Raw genomic sequence first — 22,229 nt, forward strand, 5'->3', positions numbered from 1 at the left:
ATCACACTCTGAGAATTCTTGGAGTTTTGAATTCTCAGGTCCCACCTCAGACCTACATGATCAGAATCTCAGATATGGGGGTAGCAGTCTATGCTTTAACTTCCCTCCAGGTGGCTCTGACAGTCCCTCAGGTTTGAGAGCCACTGGATTACAATCATCCTTCATAGCTCTCCACACTCGTGCTTTAAAGGGAGAGAACGTTGACAGAGAAGAAGGAAATTCTTCTCAATCCTCACAAAATATCAGGGGCTGCCGGTTACCCTTTAGTAACACGTATCAATATTAGATGGAAACTGGCTGAAATGACGTCTCCAACTTATAACTCACTGCGTTTTGCCTTCTTCATCTATAAAGTAAAGAATCACAAGACTTTCAAGTTCCTAAGCATCCTGACTTGCATTTGAGTTGTCTTTGCTGGATACGCTGATTTGAAAAAAATTAGGAATATTTCTCATCTAGTCCTTCAGGGAGGGATGGCAGACCCCGGTGTGTCTCCCTAAGATGGATGACTGTCCGACTGAGTAAAAAAATAATTTCCAAACTCCTCCACCATGAACCAGGGTGGCCATGGTGTGAGGGTGTATGAGGTTCTTGCTGCTGCTGTAACTAACCAGCACAACCTTGGTGGCTTAAAAGAACACACATTTATCCTTGTACAGTCCTGGAGGGCAGAAGTCCAAAATGAGTCTTAAAGGGGTAACTTCAAGGTGTCTAGCAGGGATGGTTCCTTCTGGAGATTCTAAGGGGAGGACCTGTTCCTCGCCCTTTCTAGCTTCTAGAAGCCACATTTATAGCGGTTGCTTCCTCCATCTTCAAAACACATCCCTCCCATCTCTGCTTCCACCACATCTCCTTCCCACTGCCTTGACATTCTTCTGTCCCTCTTACAAGAAGCCTTGTGGTAACAGTGGTCCACTGAGACAACCCAGGATCATCTAGTCATCTCAAGACCCTTAACTTAATCGTGTCTTCCAAGCTGCTTTGCCACATAGGCTGACGTGCTCACGGGTATCAGAGATTAGGGTATGGATGTCTTCGAGGGCCAGTTACAGAGGAGCAGATGTGAGCATGCGTCCAGACATGTCCATCCAGACACCGGTAGCTTCCTATGGAGGCCACCATCAATCCAGGCAACATGGTGATGCCTACTGTTTGCAAGTCACACTGCCTCTCCCAGCACATCTTGAGGTACAGTCCTTTGGAGGAAACACATCATGCTCTCTTTACACCCACCCCTGAGTCATAAACAAAAGAGGGACATGGGCTAGGAAGGATTTGCATGCCCATAAAGGAACTGAGTCACACCTTGCAAGGATTCAGCTCTGATTGTGATCAAAGGCAAAGCCGTGGGACCCTCCATTCCAGTCAAGGCTCCACTATATACCACCCTAAAGGAAGTGCTATAATCTCTCTGGACGTTGTTTCTCTGATAAGGAAAACGGGCCTAAGAAGAGTCTGTTCACTATGTCATTGTCATGATTTCATGAACCAATGAACGGAAAATCCTTAGCATGGTGTCGACAATACTGTAGGCCCTCAATGATTGACGCTAACATTTTTAAGGGATTTAAATGCCACCAACTCCAGCCACTGTGCCTTTTCTCTTTATTACTTGCTATTTACTGTTAGTAAATAACTTTCAAGTGCCTGGTAGATGCTAAGTCCCCAGAAGAGAAATAGAAGTTTTGGTCACTGACCTCAACAGCTAAAATTCTAATCTAAAAAATTGGGGTAGATTTAATTAGCAAATATTCATCATCGAGTCGTGTCCAGTGGGCTTCTAATTGAATTAAGAGTAAAGGAAATCATGTCAACTGTCCGATTCTAGGTACTGCCTGTCAACTGTCCTATCTATTGCATGTCAACTGTAATAGTCTAGGTATTGCATGGCCCCAACAGTTGAGTCCCCGGAGAGCTGACTTTTTTTAGAATTACTTTTGCAATAGGGAGATTCTGGGCTCATACTGTGCACATATATGCAACCAGCTTCCCTTTAATCCTACAGGCCACACCCACCACAGGGGCTATTACTTTATACATCCTGGGTACACAGCGAGATTTTTGTCCAATAAAATGATGCATGTTCATATGGGAAATACAGTTCTGGAGGGCAGAACCTTTATGAAGAGGCAAGTGCTACCTTCTTCCATCTTCACTCCCTAGAGCCACACTGTGCGTTCCTCGACCGCGTCGACGCCATTCATCTTTAACATAGTTGATCTCATTTTCTGCACCAAAGAGGAGACATACGTCCTCCAGGAAGGAAGCCACGAAGAGGGAATTAATACTATTAAAAATTTTGACGAATGATTGTCTTCTCAAGTTTATCCAGTGATGGAAGGCGTAATAATGTTATTACAAGCGCACCTTGGAGATACCAGGGGTTCGGTTCCAGATCACACGCTAAAGGGAGTATCGTTGATACATCAAGTCCCGCAAACTTTTTGGTTTCCCAGTGCATATCAAAGTTATGTTTCCACTGGACTGTAGTCTATTTAGTGTGCAACAGCACTGTCTTCAAAAACAATGTACATATCTTCATTCATACTTTATTCTAAGAAATACTCACCATCCTCTGAGCCTTTAGCCAGTTGTAGCAGTAGCGTCAAAGCTCACTGATCGCAGATACCATGACAAAAATAATAATGCAGAAGTCTGAAATATCGCGAGAATGACCAAAGTGTGACCCAGAGTCACCACGTAAGCAACTGCTGTTGGAGAAACGGAGCAGATAGATTTGCTCAGTGCGGGGTTGCCACAAACGTTCCATTTGTGAAAAACACAATATCTGTGAAGCACAGTAGAAAGAAGCGTGCCTGTATTGCATGAAAAAGATGACTCCACTTCCTAATAGATGGTAAGGCATTTCTCGTGTTAAAATATATATATATATAAAAAGCACTCACATGTGCCTAGACCTGTTCTAGATGCCAGGGACAGGGACGCACAGTGCACTGGTTAGATGTAAAGGATATCGACTTGTGATGCATGTGATCTATTTCTTGGCTTCTGGTAGGTAATCTGGTAGGAACTGCTGATGAGTTTTGATGCTAATGAAGGTGCCTTTTGAGACCCCTTACTATTACTGCTGCAGCAGAAACTACAATACATTAGTGACGGGATCACATTTATATTTTATTCTTATTTGTCTTATTTTTCAATGTTTCTTTACATTCAAAGAGAGGGAACTGCTCTTGTGTCCTCCATATACCACCGATTTTATATTTCAAAAGCTGGGTTTAATCTGTTAACTTTATTTTTATCTGTTTTTGTCATTATTGCCTTGCTTATCTCCAGTGTAAGCCAGGTGACCTTCTGAGGAAAAAAAAAGATCTTTCTCCCCTTATATGTGTTGCTGATAGAACGCTTTGGTCCAAACTACACAAAGACTTCATTTGCTTTTCAACTTATGGGACACTAATTCTCCCCTAAGGCCGTATTAGTATATTCCTACAGTGACATATACCGTGGTCAAAAGTAATTAACTGGAGCTAAATACACATTATAAGTGAAAGTTGTAGTAATTTGAATTTTAGCGCAACAAAATATTATATAGCGATTGAAAGAAATCAGTAAGGACAAAGCCTCATAATATATATGAAACGTTGCAATATCTGAGATGAAACAGTGAGTCCTAACCTGTTACAGAGTACAATACACTTTTATATAAAACTTAAGATATTGTCTTAAAGAATACAGACATACAACCCATGTGAGGCAATAAAATAAAACGTACAGACTGAAGGTAACAGAAAGAAGGAAGGAAGGGAGGGAGGGAGGGAGGGAGGGAGGGGAAAAAGAGGGAGCAATTCGTGGGCCAATAATGACAGTATGTCAGAAATCAAGGGTTATTTTTAACTGGTGTCCACGCAATGAGTTCAACTTGAAAGGGAGGTTCTACAAGTATTAAAACCATTAAATGGTGGAAATTCTGACGTCAAGAAGGTCCTCATATCGTGTAATTCTCTAGTAGGTTGAATTTTGAAAAGTGTGGCACTATAGTTTCTGACAGTTTATGGATTGGAGTGTTATAGAAAAAAAGTTGTCTAAATAAAGAGCAATTTTGGGTAAAGTTTTAACCTCCAGCTTGTGCGTGCGTGTGCGTGCGCGTGCGCGTGTGCGCGTGTGTGCGTGCGTGTGCGTGCGTGTGCGTGTGTGCATGCGTGTGTGTGCGTGCGTGTGCGTGTGTGCGTGCGTGTGCGTGTGCGCGCGCGCGCGTGTGCGTGTGCGTGTGTGCGCGTTCGTGTGTGTGTGTGCGTGTGTGTAGATTCATCTCTTAGGTCCTTTTTTCGTCCTTCTTTGTATTATCACACTGATGTCATATATATATATAATATATATATTATATATATATATACACTTGTAGAATCAAAGGAGGGTATACTTACTCTTTTAGCCTCACTTGCAAAATTAGTTAAAATTCTCCAAATTCAACTCATTGCAACTATGCATACGTTTCATATTTCTTAACGTTCTCACCTTACACTTTGCTTATGCATATAGAAATGATTTCATCTGTGTCATCACTTATCTGTGTATAAGCTTTCCGATTAAACACAGAACTGCTTTAAATTTTTGCCATTAGGTGCCTCTGTTGCATATTTTGACTGAACGTAATTTAGACATAAAGCGGGTGTTTAATTTTAATTTGTATGATAACTTCAGTTTGAAAAGATGCACGCACCCTAGTGTTCACAGCAGCATTATTTACAATCGCCAAGATATGGAAGCAAACCCTAAAAGTCTATTTTTTCATGGAATTCTTGAGGAAACATTAAAACGGATTTCTCTCTGGATGTGTGTTGTCAACGGTGGCCATCACAATTAATGCCGGTATAAATATTTTAACCCGCCCCTTGCAAGGCTCCAGGTTCTATTTTGAGAGGTCTGGTGGACAGGCTGGTAATTGCATCAGACACGGGCTTTCAATCAACTCTGCAAGCCGTGCGTCAATGATGCGCAGAGACCGTGATAATTAATCATCGACTTTTCTACAAGATAAAATTCCGACACCTCCAGGAGACGCCTAAGTACACAGCCGCCTCTTCCCGGGAAGGGTTAGTTACTCAGAGCGCAAAAACCTGTGATTGTATCTTGCCGAATGTTACAAGGGTGCTCTGTCAAAGGCTCCCCCAAGGTAACTTTTCTTTTCCCCTTGGAGGACAGTCAGATTAATCACCGCTCATCCCCACTCTGCTGGGCCCCATCCCAAGCACGTAGGGAGAATCTGTCAGTGGCCTCCTAGTCACACGTTTTCTTTAAGCCAGACTCCATTTGCCCAGAATCTTTTTTAGCATTTACCTTATTACAAATTCTTCAGAACAAATTAAAGATATGAGTTAAGGCTACTCTTAACATGGCAATGATGGTAGAGAAAAATATAGAAACGATAACCGCCCAGATTCTATAGTGTCAAGGCCCAGGGTGTTCTGGGGATAGAACAGTTTGATCAGCTAAATCCAGAAGATGAATGAAAAGCAGGATAAGGAAGGACATTGAAATTCACAGTATTTCCCAGTAAAAAATACTATCAATTGAGGCAGAGGGAGAGCAGGATATGCAAATTTCACCGGGAAACAAACACGCCTGAAGAAATCCGTAAGATGGAGAAGGGTATTTGCAAATGGATACCAAGAACGGGCTATGGATTGAATCGGTTCCCATTTGGTGACAATTCATCTGCAGCTTTAAGCATCTTGCATCTCCTTAATGGGAGGGCTTTTGATTTTGTGGGGGAACTTCCCTCTGCCTGCAGGCTTTGATGCCGTCTGTGTCTATCAGGTTCATTGAAGGGTGATTCTGCCTGTGAAAGTATTTACTATTTGTCAGGGCTTGTGGTGAGCACTTGCCGCTTGCCGACCACTGGGAAAATAAGCTTGACGTTAGTTAGGGCATCTTGCAAGTTTGGCTCCTACATAAAGCAAGGAGGTGGGGCTAATATACACTGCCCTCTCTACAGATGACAGAGATGGTGGGTAGCTCCTTAAAATGTGGTAGAGGAAGGGAAGAGGGGAGGGAAGGAGGGAAGAAGGGTAGGAAGGAGAGAAAGAGGATTATTTTCATGAGTAACCAAAGGAATCACGGTGGTTGTGAACTTGACCCAAGCTGGAAGTCTTGCTTTCTTATCTGCCATCTTCCCGGTGCCCCAAAGAAGGGAAGAAATACACCCTACAGACATACAGGACATGGGATGTTAAGATGGGACTCTGCAAAAAAGCCTGAGTCCTCTCCTGGGGGGAGAACATCAAATTCTTTGAGCTCAAGGTACCAAAAAAGGTAGCAAAAGAGAGCAGTTGGTGAACCTTAAAACCTATGACAGTTACAATGGTTTAGGGAGTGGCCAGGAGAAAACCGCTGTAATATTCTGAACGGAGATGAGGTACCATCTAAGAAACAGCTGCTTTTCTCAGACAGCTGTGTGTGGAAATGTAGGGAATGCCCTGGCTGGTTCTAACAGTGGAATTAGTTGGCTGTGAGCAAACTTTGGCAGCAGTCATGGAAAAACTAGAATAAAACACAAACACAAGTGGAGACTTTAGCTTTGACCCTCTGTGACCCACCAGCTAGGTGTCCTTGCAGACATCAGCTGCTCTGCACGGCCTTGAAAACTTCTCGAGTTTCTAAGGCTCCTGAGCTGCAGTTGAAGTATTTTTTTCTTAATTCACTTAGAATGATTAAAACAAGGATTTTGAGGAGGTCCACATTATTTGAGAATACTAAAAAAACCCAAAATCCCACAAAGTGAAATTTGGTGGAGTTAAAACCAGAGCTGAAATTTCAGAGTTAAAGAGTAAAGAAAGGGCCTCGCTGGGACCTTCCCTTGAAAAATAAAACGGAATTTCTACAATGTTTCTTGAGCTGTTGACACGGCCAGGTCCACATTTCTCAGGGATTTGATGTGGTCCTAAATATTCATATTGGGGGCTTTCTGAAATGCCACATCTGTGATAAGACCTGGCAATTTCCCTTCTCAAGGATCTGCACCGAACTTACACTGAAGTGTCAAATGTCTGGGAGAGAAGACATCAGTTAGGGGCTGACAGACACCAAGGGTATGGAGCCGAGAGGGACGTCTGACGAAGAATTTGTGACTATTTTGTATTCGAGTAATTCCACCTGTTCTATCCATCCCAACAGCAGAGACCTCGGTCATGGGAAACCCCACCCCAGACCCACACCTGGTTGAAGAAATAATAACAATAAAGAAGACGGTGAGAGAAACAGCAAGGGGGTTAAAAAATAAGAGCGAATATCTCCAGCCCCTTGTTGAACTGGCCACCCAAAGTCTACCTGAACCACTGCTAATTCTACCTCCTCAGCTGGTTATCACCATAAGCCTACAAAATATGTTTATACAGGCATGACCCGGACATACTGCTGCTTTGCTTCCACTAGACTGTCATCTGTTAAGTGTGCAATAGCATTATCTAAAAAACAACAATTACCTTAATTAAAACATACTTTATCACTAGCCGGCGCTAGTCACCATCTTCACCTTCAGTGAGTCGTGATCTTTTTGCTGGTCTGAAATATTTCGACAATGACCCAAATGTGACACAGAGACACTCAAGTGAGCAACTGCTGTTGGGAAAATGGCCCCAGTGGACTTGCTGGACGCAGGGTTGCCACAAACATTCAATTTTTTTAAAATGCGGTATCTGTAAAGGACAGTGCCATGACGTCTGCCTGTATGTACAGACCTCAGAAAGAAATTTCTTGCGTTTATACCGATTCCCAACGACCTTGGTCCCCGCCCGTGCAGATCTAGAGCACCAGGAATGATTTAGATGACATGATCCACGAAATAACAATGGGATTTTTCTCTGAAAATATTTTCTCCTCCGTACTCTCATCACAGAAGCGTGTTGCAAACAAACATTTACAACAGAGGCGTGAATTGAGTGTCTTCTCTCTTATTCTTGCAGCACAGATTTCCTCCAAAGATCCCATGTATTACAGAAACAGAGGAGAATTACCTGGGAAATATTTTCATTATATCACTGAAAAAAAAAGTAAACTGGGAGGGTGGATGACTTTTTAGAGTAGCTTAATTTGTGGAACTGCAGAGGATTGTGTTTTAGAGCAAAATGTAACATGTAAAAGCCATTGTGGATTACATGCACAACTAAGACATGCAGAGATTCTAGCTGCTTGGTGACCCTTTGGGCTGCTGCGTCTTTGGGGAGAAGCCCAGTAGATCGGGGTGTGGGATATATTCACTGTCTTTACATAGATCATCAAGTATGCCTTGTAAGCAAAGGAAAGCAGCTAGAGTTTTCGTTTACTTTTTATTTTTGGCTTACATTTGCTGGAGAATTTTATGCATGTCCACAGATCATTAAAGGATCTTGGTTTAAAGATCACTGTGTTTTCCCTAAATCAACACAGCCTAAGGGTGAAAATCTAGTCTTTCCTTAAATCCTGCTGATAAGGGTTGAACTGCACCACTTCAATATATATTTATTTTTATAACTAAATATTTATATACCGAAGTCCTACCTCCCAGTACCTGCGGATGTGACCTTTGGAATTAGGGACTTTACAGAGGTCACTGAGTTTAAATGAACAACCTATTTTCATGAGGGTGTTCCTAATCCATGGTGTCCTTATAAAAAGGGGAGATGAGGACACAGACACACAAGGAGGGACGACCACGTGAGGACACAGGGAGGAGATGGCCGTCTACGCACCAATGAGAGAGGCCTCAGGAGGAACCACCTCTGCTGACACCTTAACTTTGAATTTCTAGCCTCCAGGACTGGGAGAAGTAAGTGTCTATTGTTTAAGACCCCCAGTCTGCAGTCCTTCATAATGGCAGCCCTAGGAAACTAATACACCTGCTGATTCCCTCTATAGGGTGATGCCCCATGTAACAGCAGATGGTGTCTGTAGGGGAAAGATGCCACACACTCCCACACACATAAAACCTCATACACACGAACCCACCATACACACAGTTTTGGACCGTGGTGTTCTGCTCCTTTATTAACCTCATCCCACTTTAGGGAAAGACTGCCTTTTTGCCAGCAAAGAAATAAGGAGAGAAATATGCTGCCCCCTGACCTTCTTTTTTTTTAAAAAATGAACTACCTTTCTGGAGTTAAATTTTACAATCCCAAAAGACAGAGACACTTTAAGAAGGCAGTATCAATAAAAAACCATAACTAGGAAGAAATCCCCGTATCCATTTCAGCCCGCGCTTCCAAATCCTTTGACAAAACTGCGGCATCCTTTTAGGAGCCGAGAACACGGACGTAATTCACAAACCACTGCGGTAAACCCCTCTTTCTAATTCTCTAGACACAACGGCTCTTAATGCGGTGAGTGAATACAAATTAGCACATGGAAGAGATACCACAAAGACTGTTAAATTAAATTTAGCAGAACCTTCCTGCAGGGGATACTTCTGCTCCCCCAAATTATCTGGAAACTTCAAGAATGAGGTGAAATAGGACTGCATTGCTGCCTTCCCGATGCAGGTGAAAACACAATTACAAATCTCGCTAACTGACAATGTGACCTCAGTTTCTACGGCCGCTATCTATTCAAGGCTTTGAACTAAAATGTCTATTCAAGGAAACTCTTTGGCGTTTCTGATTTTATTCATGAAGCACCCCTCCCTTTTTTTTTTAGGAAATCATAAATTAAATGCTATCACATTGATAACAATAATGTTGGTTTAATGTTAAAAACATCCCCACAGGTGCCCTGTGGCAGCCATCCTTACGCTGCACTGACAAACATCACAAGCTACTAATAAGAAACCCACTAGGTAAAAACAGGATTATTCATTGAGAAGTGGAAACCAAAGAAGGAGACATAAAAATGCAGAACGAATAGGAAGGTTCTGAAAGGCCATGCAAATTTCCGGAATGAGAAAGAAAACAGGAACATGCAGTGCATGTATAAACTTTTTAAGCCTAAAACGAATCCTTCTCTGCTTAGATAAATATTCTGTCCACACACTTGGTAGGGATTATTTTACATAATTGAAGTCACCTTCTGCGTGTTTATTTTGCTCTCATTTTCACTTCAATTATCGGGAATTTATTTCCTTGGTTAGGAAAAATTGTTTTAAATGCAGATGTTACAGATCAAGCTGTTTACTGCTATTCAGTACTGGGATTTTTGTTTTATTGTTACATATATATTGCTATACATGCACATAGAGATATTATGCACATATAGATCATATACATTTAGGTGTCTATACGTTTATTATATATGCATATAATTTACATATATTGCACTATACATGCAATAAATACATGCATATAGAGGTATACACGTTATTTATACACGGACTCATACCGATATGCAGTCAGTGAAAAATACGCAATTCTACATAGTTCTTAGCCACAGGAGAAATGATTACATGAACTTTTGTTCATACCCAAAATGCCAGATGCCTTTATTAGTAATAGACTAGGACCTAAGGATTATTTATATTTGTATACTTTTTCACATTGAGTGAAGGTTGATTCTGGGAAAATATTGTGGGGTTTTAACCAATAAAGAAACGGTGAATATGACGATATACATGTTGCATGAGGTCATGTGCAGACACAGAGATTTCACCCTGGATGAAATCTGGAGGGAATCAAAATATGGGGCAAGATGCTGGGAATCTGATAGAAGGTGGGAATAACCCCAAAGAGGTGATCCTTGAGTTCATCTGTTCACTGAGACAGTCTGGAGAAGAAATGAGATATATACTTGTGGGAATATAGTAGCAGAAAGTAGCAGAAAGGAAGCTGAATAACAAGCCAATGAAAAAGCCATCTGAAATGATGGGTCAGAAAGAGGACAGTACAACAGCCTGCTGTGGAGGAAAGGGAGTGAAATTCTGCTGTAAAAAGGCATGGGGGGGGGGGTGCTTCCCTCGTGTCACAGTGGTTGAAAGTCCGCCTGCCGATGCAGGGGACACGGGTTCGTGCCCCGGTCCGGGAAGATCCCACATGCCACGGAGCGGCTGGGCCCGTGAGCCATGGCCGCTGAGCCTGCGCGTCCGGAGCCTGTGCTCCGCAACGGGAGAGGCCGCAACAGTGAGAGGCCCGCGTACCGCAAAAAAAAAAAAAAAAAAAAAAAAAAAAAAAAAAGGCGTGGGTAGGGGGAGGAAAAGGAGAGAAAACTTTGAGTTTGGCAGTCTTACTTGATATTTGGAAACTCAGTGACATGAAAAGTTCTGTTATTACTGTTTGAAATAGTATTTCCCTCGTTATCAGGGAAGGTAATCACCCTTTTTACAAATTCTTTATTCTAATTTTTCTGTTTGTACCTTGGCTACACTATCTCCTTTTAATGCCCTTACATTATTTCCTTTTTTCCTGCCAACTTGGGGTTTAACTTGTTCTTTTTAACAATTTCTTAAAATGGAAGCTGGGTTCATGGACTTAAGACCTTCGTTCGTTTCCAGTTTAGTCATTTAAAGCCATCGTTCCTGCTAAATACTGCTTTTCTGTCAACCTGCACATAACAAATTGTACTTTCTTCATTTTGCTCAAGGTACTTTCCGATTTCCCTTTTTATTTTGATCCATTGATGACACAGAAGTGTGTTTTGTAGTTTCCAGTATTTGTCGATTTTCTGGACAGGTTTCAATCACTGATTATAATTTAATGCCGCTGTCGTCAAAAAACATACATTGTGTTGAATGGACTTTTAAAAATGTGACGGAGACTTATTTTTAGGCCCAGAATATGGTCTAACTTGGTAAACATTCTTTGTCTATGTGATCATTTATACAGGGATACCCTGTTTTATTGTGCTTTGCTGCATTTTATAGATTATATTTTTCACAAATTGAAAGTTTCTAGCAACCTTGCATTGTCAGAGGATGGTTAGCATTTGTTAACAATCAAGTGTTTTTTAATTTAGGTATGTACGTTGTATTTTTAGACATAATGCTATTATTGCACACTTAATAGATGACAGTATAGTATACACATAACTTTTATGGGCACTGAGAAACCAAAAAGTCTGTGTGACTTGCTTAATTGCAGTGGTCTGGAATTGGATCCGAAATACCTCTGAGATATGCCTGTTTGCATCTTAGAAGTAAGCTCAGTAATACTTCCAGGATAAAGATTCAACACCCAACAAGGTAAATTTTACAATGTCTGCCATACAAACAAAAATTGCCAAGCATGGGAAGCAGCTGGAAAGTATAGCTGACATAGCAAAGAATAAAAGCAATCAACACGGACGCACAAATGACCCAGAGGGTACAGTATACAGAGAGTAACTTTAAAGAGTTACTGTAACTGTATTTTATAGGTCCACAAACTTAGAGATGTGTAAGGCATGAAAAGATCTAAATCAAACATCTAGATATGAGAACTACAGGGGGTGAAATGACAAATCCACTGAGCGCAGTAACAGTAAGTGAGACTTTGGCAGAGAAATGACTCATGGACGTGCAGACAGGACAATAAAAACTCTACACATTAAAACACAGAAAAGACTTTTAAAAATGCATAAAACTTCTGTGAGAAAATGTTAAGCACCTTTCCATGTAATTGAATTTCCTGATAAAGGGAATCACAAAAAATATATGAAGAAATAATGAGAAATCACTTTCCATATTTAATGTAAAATTTATCATACCAAGCTCCAAGAAACTCAGTCAATGCAAGCACAAGAATTATGAAGTAAACTATGATTTATCAAAATTGTAAGATGACGGTAAAGCAGTATTAGGGTAAACTCCATAAGAAAGAAACTCCATAAGAAAACTGCTGTAAAGTAGTGATTAAGAGAAAATCTGACAGCAACCAGAAATAAAAGTTAGCTTACATACCATGAAGGAAAGAGAAAGATGATTGCAGATTTCTTCGGAAAAACTATGCAAGCAAGAAGGCAATGGCATAACATCTTTAAGGAACTGAGGGGGAAGAAAGTCAGTCAAGATTAGAAAAGATACTTGCAACCCCTATGTTCATAGCAGCACTATTTACAATAGCCAAGACGTGGAAGCAACCTAAATGTCCACTGACAGAGCAATGGATAAAGAAGATGGGGTACATATATACAATGGAATATGACTCAGCCATAAAAAAGAATGAAATAATGCCATCTGCAGCAACATGGATGGACCTAGAGATGATCAATACTAAGTGAAGTCAGAGAAAGACAAATACCATGTGATATCACTTATATGTGGAATCTTAAAAAAAAAATGATATAAATGAACTTATTTCCAAAACAGAAATAGACTCACACACTTTGAAAACAATCTTATGGTTACCAAAGGGGAAATGGGGGGAGGGATGTATTAGGCGTTTGGGTTACATATACACACTACTCTATATAAAATAAGTAAACAACAAGGACCTACTGCATGGCACAGGAAACTATATTCAGTATCTTGTAATAACCTACAATGGAAAAAAATATGTATTTATATGAATATATGTATGAATGAATCACTGTGCTGTACACCTGAAACTAACACAACACTGTAAATCAACTATACTTCAATTTAAAAAGAAAAATAAAAGTAAAAAATCAAAAAATAAAAGCTCAAAAAAAAAACATACAACCAGCAAAAATATATTTGAAAAGTAAAGATGATGTAGATATTTTCAGACATACAAAAGCAGAAAGAATTCATTAACACAGACTACACTACAAGAAATGTTATGGGAACCCTTCAAGAGAAAGGTGTGATTTTGGAATGTATTTATACAATGGAATAAAGGAAATTGGAAACTGTAACTACATTGAAAATGTGTAAAAATTTTTATTATTATTTAAATCTCTTTGAAGATATTTGATTACTTAAATATGATGATAATGTGGAAATTATTATTACATGGGTAAATATTTTTCTTATTATTTAAATCTCTTTAAACTAATTGATTCTTTAAGCAAATATGACCTGCTCGGGTATTATAACATATGTAAATGTAAAATGAAGGGCATTAGCACAAAGTTCAGAAGGAGAGAAACACACGTACAGTCTGGAAATATTCTTAAGCTCTGTGTGAAATACATTGTCATTTCAATGTAGATTGTGATGTGAATAAGCCATACTACGAATCCTAAAGCAACAGCAAAACAACAAAATGAAGAGTTACAGCTAACAAATCTACACAGGAAGTAAAACGGAATCATAGGGCTTCCCTGGTGGCGCAGTGGTTGAGAGTCCGCCTGCCGATGCAGGGGACGCGGGTTCCAGCTCCGGTCCGGAAAGATCCCACGTGCCGCGGAGCGGCTGGGCCCGTGAGCCAAGATGGCTGCTGAGCCTGCGCGTCCGGAGCCTGTGCTCCGCAACGGGAGAGGCCCCAACAGTGAGAGGCCCGCGTACCGCAAAAAAAAATAATGAAAGAAAAATAAAAAATGGAATCCCAAACAAACTTCAATCAATACAAAGCAAGTGGGAAACAGGAAAAAGAACATAAAACAAATGAGACCAAAATATAAAAAACGAAAAGCAGGTATTTCAAACCTTGCCATATCAACAATAACATTAAATGCAAATGGTCTTAAAACCCCAATTAAGAGCAGAGCTTGCCAATTTGGACAAAAGGCAAGACCCAAACTATATGATATGCTGACAACTATTAATGTTTCTTTAAAACTCCCTTTAAATATAAACATGTAAGGAGGTTAAAAGGAACTTGACAGAGAAAAGTAATACCATGCTACCTCAGACAAATGCAATTTGGTGTGGCTGTATTCCCATCACAGAAAAGAGTTACTACTTTTTTAAAAAAAATTTATTTTTATTTTTAGCTGCATTGGGTCTTCGTTGCTGTGCACAGGCCTCTTCTAGTTGCGACGAGCAGGGGCTACTCTTGGTTGCGGTGCGCGGGCTTCTCACTGTGGTGGCTTCTCTTGTTGCAGAGCACAGGCTCTAGGCGTGCGGGCTCAGTAGTTGTGGCACCTGGGCTCAGAAGTTGTGGCTTCAGTAGTTTCAGCACACAGGCTCAGTAGTTGCAGCACACGGGCTCTGGGGCACGCGGGCTCAGCAGTTTTGGCTCGCGGGCTCTAGAGCGCAGGCCCAGTAGTTGCGGCGCACAGGCTTAGTTGCTCTGTGGCATGTGGGATCTTCACGGACCAGGGCTCGAACCCGTGTGCCCTGCACTGGCAGGCGGATTCTTAACCGCTGCGCCACCAGGGAAGTCCCAAGAGTTACTTCTTGACAATAAAAATGTCAATTTACTAAGACAAAGATGTCTATTTACCAAGACGCATATACACCTAACAAGAGACTCCTCAAAAGGCAATAGACCAAAACTCGTAGATATGCATGGACAGCCAGAGAAACTCACAATTTAAGTTTAATTAATTTAATCGAGTTAAGATTTAAGTACTCTTTCTTAATAACTGACAGAAAAAGGAGACAGAATTAGTAAGGATATGAGAGATTTGTTCAACATGTCCAACAACCTGTCCTAATCGCTATAGAACTGTCCACCCAAGAACAGGCAAATAACATTGTAAATCAGCTACACTACAATAAAAAATTCAATATTCTAAAAAGAAAAACCCACAAAAAAGAATTTACAAGCTATTGCTGTACATCAGCTACACTACAATAAAAAATTCAATATTCTAAAAAGAAAAACCCACAAAAAAGAATTTACAAGCTATTGCTGTACATCAGCTACACTACAATAAAAAATTCAATATTCTAAAAAGAAAATAAACCCACAAAAAAGAATTTACAAGCTATTGCTCTGAAATTTTACCCACTGCATTTAATCCTAAAATGTTAACTTAAAAATATATTACAATTAAAAAGAAAAAAACTAGAATAGCCAAAGAGGCATTAGTTTCAAGAGAACACATTTAGTATGTTAGACCATATTCTGAAACACAATACTTTTCTTAGTCAATTTAAAATGACTCTGGTCATATCTAGAACATTTTTTTTAATTTTAATTTTTTAGTTCACATTTAAAAAAACAGAAGTATAGGTGACTTATTATTTTATGTTTAATTAGAGATTTCTGGATCCTATTGGAAGGGTAAAGGGAAATATTAGTTACCTTTTAAATCAGTATAGAGGGTGCTTACTCTCTGTTTTCTATACTTAATTTTATACTTATAATACTTATCATTTGAAAAATTAAAATTATATATTAAATAATTCTGGAATATTATTTCCTTTTATGTAGTAAGTATAAATTAGTACCTAGTGAATCTAGGTACTACAATCTAGTGAAAATCTAGTGACAATCTAGTGAAATGCATGGGTGTTCACAACTGTCAAATTTTTGCATACTAGTATTCCATTTCTTAAGAAATCCAAGGACTCTTTATTTTTCTTCTTCAAATACAACATTCTGAGGAGTTTCATGTGAAATTTCAAGCATGACAAAATGCTATCAGAGGGTTGATAACTACGACTTCAAAAGAGGCTGAAAAGAAGCTTTGCTCCAGTATTAAAAGACCCGGGTTTGACCTTGGGGTGCAGAGAATCGTATATTAAGAGAGCAGAGAAATTCCGTACAAATTCTGACATGAAGGATACAGTGAGTGAGAGGATGAAGCAAAGTGCAAAGCAGCTGCTTAAAGGATGAATATACAGATATATCACGAGCAACCTCCTAGATGTGGACCTTCTTGAGACTTTATAAAGAGCCCTGAATAAGAAACGCGCAAAACTGACTCTCAAGGAGGTTATTGGTCTATGGCTCCTGCATTAATCTCATCCCGTGGGCTTCAGTAGCCAATACGACCTGCACATTTTAGAGCCTGAATTTCTCGGGAGTGTGAGAAGGAAAGATATGAGTAGGAATTAACTGTAGCCTCTGGGCTTAGAGTAGAAGGAGTACCTCTTCACTGCTGGTGAGTGGGTTAAAGATGTAGATAGAATTGAGGATGAAACGACTACGCCATTTGCAGCAACATGGATGGATCTAGAGATGATCATTCTGAGTGAAGAAAGTCAGAGAAAGACAAAGATCATAGGGTATCACTTACATGTGGAATCTAAAATATGATATAAATGAACTGATTTATAAAACAGAAACTGATGCACAGACATAGAGAACAGACTTGTGGTTGCCAAGGGCTGGGGTGAGGAAAGGGATGGATTGGGAGGTTGGGGTTAGCAGATGCCAACTATAACATAGAGGACGGATAAACAACAAGGTCGTACTGGATAGCTCAGGGGACTGTGTATAGCATCCTATGATAAACCAGAATGGAAATGCATATATATGTATAATATATATGTACATATGTGTATATAAATGTATAACTGAATCACTTTGCTGTACAGAAACAACACTGTAAATCAACTGTACGTCAGTAAATTTTTTTTAAAAAGATGTAAATAAAATTAAAATCAGAACACATGAATTTATTTTTCTGTCAGTCTAGATAACTTTAACTAGATCATTCCCAAGGTACGCTACACAGCAAAACCAGCACTTCTCTACCTGAGACCAATTTAATGTGTTCCTAAAATGTAATCTTATTTTCTTTCCATGCTGTGAATTGCCTTTGTCAGCTCAATACGGACGAGAGTGTAGCAGTGAGCATTCTGTTAACATGCGTGGACCAATTGGGGGTATTAAACAAACATACACGAGGCTGAGGAAGAACTCTTGTCCCTAAAATGATTCAGTTTTAGATGTTTTTCTTTTCAGAACAGGTGTTGTGCATGAAAGTTAGTGATAAAAATTTCAAAAAGCGTTTATCTGTTTGCAAAGATCTCCCAGCCGCTGGGTATTTGAAAGACTTACCGGGCTCTATGGAGCTTAGTAGATAGAGGTTTCATTTAAAGGCAAAGAAAAAAGAAGGGAGGGAGAGGGGAGAGAGAGGACACAGATGGAGAGAAGAGAGATACACAGAGAGGGCAAGAGATAGAGACTAAGAGACACAGAGACGGAGCAGGCAAACCCGAGTCCAAAAGACATCCCAGGCACCAGCTCCCTGGGGTTTTTTTTGTTTTTTTTTTTTTTTTTTTTTTGCGGTACGCGGGTCTCTCACTGCTGCGGCCTCTCCCGTTGCGGAGCACAGGCTCCGGACGCGCAGGCTCAGCGGCCATGGCTCACGGGCCCAGCCGCTCCGCGGCCTGTGGGATCTTCAGGGACCGGGGCACGAACCCGCGTCCCCTGCATCGGCAGGCGGACTCTCAACCGCTGCGCCACCAGGGAAGCCCTCCCTGGGGTTTTATTTTTCCATGTCCTGTGCTACGTCTCAGAACTGGACCTCCCACGCCTGTAGGGGAACCTTCATCCTTTCTTGGTAAGAGTCACATCAGAGGGCTTCCCTGGTGGCACAGTGGTTGAGAGCCCACCTGCCGATGCAGGGGACACGGGTTCGTGCCCCGGTCCGGGAGGATCCCGCATGCCGCAGAGCGGCTGGGCCCGTGAGCCATAGCCGCTGAGCCTGAGCGTCCGGAGCCTGTGCTCCGCAACGGGAGAGGCCACAACAGTGAGAGGCCCGCGTACCGCAAAAAAAAAAAAAAAAAAAAAAAAAAAGAGTCACAGCAGAACTTCCCAGCAAGCTCTGAATCCCCTTTTGCAACCACGCCACAGCATGTCACCAGTAAGGCCAGCTGCACACCACCGGTAAAGAAACTGAGTCTTGGGATCACCACGGGAATTTCGGACTTCCATCACACATCACAAAATCCCACTGCCCTTGTGCAAAAATCAGAGAGAGAGAGACGGCTTTTCCAGCCTGCCTGTGGATCAGCTCTATCCTTCATCACTGTTACATCTGTCTGGGGAGCGACGCATTCAGGATGAACTGAGGGAAGAATATGTATTCATGGGCTGATCCTCGTCTCCAGAGGGTCACATGTGACACTTGGGTGCAATGCACGAAGCATCTCGAGGTTTATACAACAAACATCACAAATTCCTAGTATAATATACCCTCCCGGTAACTACAGTCACCAGTCTGTGTATGAGATGCTCACAACGTATTCATCTTATAACTCCAAGTCAATGATACCTCAGTAAAGCTGGACGACTAACGCCAACACCACAGTTAGGACTTGAAACTCGTGGACGTAAGCTCTGTCATCTACCAATCAGGAGTGAGCAGAGTTACCTGCTAGCTAAAAGCCACTAAATCAGTGGCTACTTAGGGAAGTATCATAACCAAAAGCCAAATAACCACCACCACAAATTAAAAGCAAACAAAACCCAAATACAAGAAGTTTAACTCCTGTGACTGTCGTGAAATCTACCCCAGTTAAACACCGGGTAACTGGTAACTCCCACAATGAGCATTGTGATCTCTGGGGCAGTGGTGTCACGTGCTTTAAGAAGGCACATGCACACTTCTGGTTTATTCTTTGTTAATCTTCTTTATCTTTTTTAACTTTTTATTTTACATTGGAGTAGAGTTGAGTAACAATGTTGTGTTAGTTTCAGCTGTACAGCAAAGTGATTCAGTTGTACACAGACACGTATCTATCCTTTTTCAAATTCTTTTCCCATTTAGGTTGTTATATAACATTCAGCAGAGTTCCCTGTGCTGTACCGTAGGTCCTTATGAGTTATCTATTTTACATACAGTAGTGTGTACATGTCAATCCCAAACTCCCAATCTATCCCTCGCTCCACCCTCCCCGCCCCAGACATAGAGACTTCGTTCTCTAAGTCTGTGAGTTTGTTTCTGTTTTGTGAATAAGTTCTTTTGTATCAGTTCTTTATAGATTCCACCTATAAGCAGTATCATACGATCTCTCTCTTTCTCTGTCTGACTTATTTCACTCAGTATGACAATCTCTAGGTCCACGCTTGTCCTAACCACTGGGGTCTGCAGGTCAGGGAAGTGGTTGCATAAGGAGATTTTCTCCAAGTGGTACTGCACTGTGGTCTTAACCATGAGAAATACTGGTTTAAACAAACTCAATTTGTTCCCATTTCCCCTTTACCCGGGGCTTCAGGTATTAACTGACCAACCTCCAGGAAGGAGAGTTAAAAGAAAACAGCTTCTCAAGCATATTTAACCTCAAAACCAGATTTTCACGGAATATCTCATTTTGGGAAATACGGACCTAAGACAAGAGTTCCTGAGCTCAGGGGACGGATCAGATATGTCTATGGAGCTTTTAGAAACATATTCAATCCTGTTTGTCAGTCTAGACCTCCTCCTGAACCAGGGTCTCCAAGGTACCCCACGTATTCCCAAACTATCTCTTCTGGTGTTTCGGGGAGAGAGTAGACATGCAGGCATCTCTGTCTCCCCATGAGTATGCACTTTCTCCAACATCTTTAAGGTAACTGTTGCAAATGCTGATGAAAACCGTGGGACTTTAGATCACGTGTGTCAAAGGAGAGGAAACAGCAAGTCAATAACTTGGTCGTCAGGGTATGGCTCAACGATCCCTTTTAATTTTTTCTTTTTATAATTGCACATTGACACGACTTCCATTAAGCTTTGCCAGGGCTCCCATCACTTTGCCTGTCAAGGTGTCAGGCATCTGTTGCAACTGATTTAGATGACAGTGGCCAGATGACCCGCAGGAGTCAGGCAATTAATCAGATAACAGGAAACATGCTACTAAAATAGGCAAGTAATTGAAACAGCTTGCCTGAGGAGCTGTAATCAATCTACTCGTTCCTTAGAAAATATATGGATATTGAATAAGGATGTCACATCCCTCCCCCACCCTACGCCCAGCAAGTTTTAAAATATTTGGGTGACGCTTAGCTGCATATTTTAGGGGTATCAGCCTTTTAGTCCCACCCCTCAAAAATCCTTCCCCTTCCTCTCTCCAAAGGGAAGGTGGGAAACAGGAAAGAAGTATCAAAATAGGAAGAGCCGTCTTTTCTTTTTAAAGCAAACTAAGCTAGCATCTGTTTTTGAGGATCCGTAGTTTCCCACGCAATTTTCCATGAAGGACAGACGGAAATCCGATTTTGCATTTAAAATAAAGCCAAAGAAGACCTAAAAGACATTTCTGCAATGAAGACATACAGGTGGCCAACAGGCACATGAAAAGACGCTCCACATCACTCATCATTAGAGAAATGCAAATCAGAACCACGATGAGGTAGTACCACATACCAGTCATTATGGCCGCCATCAAAAAGTGTACAAACAATAAATGCTGGAGAGGGTGTGGAGAAAAGGGAACCCTCCTGCACTGTTGGTGGGAATGTAAATTGGTACAGCCACTATGGAGAACAGTGTGGAGGTTCCTTAAAAAACTAAAAATAGAACTACCACACGACCCAGCAATCCCACTCCTGGGCGTATATTCAGACAAAACTATAATTCTAAAAGACACATGCACCCCAATGCTCACCGCAGCACTATTTACTATAGTCAAGACATGGAAGCCACCTAAATGTCCATCAACAGATGAATGGATAAAGAAGATGTGGTACATATATACAATGGAACATTACTCAGCCATAAAAAAGAACAAAATAATGCCATTTGCAGCAACGTGGATGGACCTAGAGATGATCATACTGAGTGAAGTCAGTCAGACAGAGAAAGACAAATACATATGATATCACTTACATGTGAAATCTAAGAAAGGGATACAAATGAACTTACTTACAAAACAGAAACAGACTCACAGACAAAGAAAACAAACTTACGGTTACCAAAGGGGAAAGCGGGGGAGGGATAAATTAGGAGTTTGGATTAACAGATACACACTACTATATGTAAGACAGATAATCAACGAGGACCTACTGTACAGCACAGGGAACTCTGCTCAATATTCTGTAATAACCTAAAAGGGAAAAGAATTTGAAAAAGAATAGGTACACGTATAACTGAATCACCTTGCTGCACACCTGAAACTACCACAACATTGTAAATCAACTATACTCAAATATAAAATAAAAATCAAAAACTGAAAAAACATTTATATGCAGGAAAAATGAAAATGAGTAAATGACTTCTCCAGTAAGAGTGGCAACAGAGACCTTACCCCTGGAGAGTTCAACTCTGAAATCACTGGGCCAATTTCAGAGGTGGACAGTGCAGGATACAGCCCGACAAGAAGCAAGACAAATTCGGAATTAAAAGAAAAACTGATTCCCATATACAATCTTGTCTCTGAGTCATTTATAACTTCATCTTGTTCCACTGCTGATCAAATAGTAATGACCTCCTACAGGCTGCAAGATAGCACAATAATTTACACATATGTTCGTACTACAGGCTTGCAAATAATTATCTGGAATGGATTTTATAGTCACTAAGCTTTGGCTTCTTGCTTCATTATAAAAATATTAAAATAAATTTACTCGTGATTTTTTTTTTTCTGAGGCCATCAGCTTACGTGCTTCTAC

This window comes from Leucopleurus acutus (assembly GCF_964270905.1).
Source record: "Leucopleurus acutus genome assembly, chromosome: Y".
NCBI lineage: Eukaryota > Metazoa > Chordata > Mammalia > Artiodactyla > Delphinidae > Leucopleurus > Leucopleurus acutus.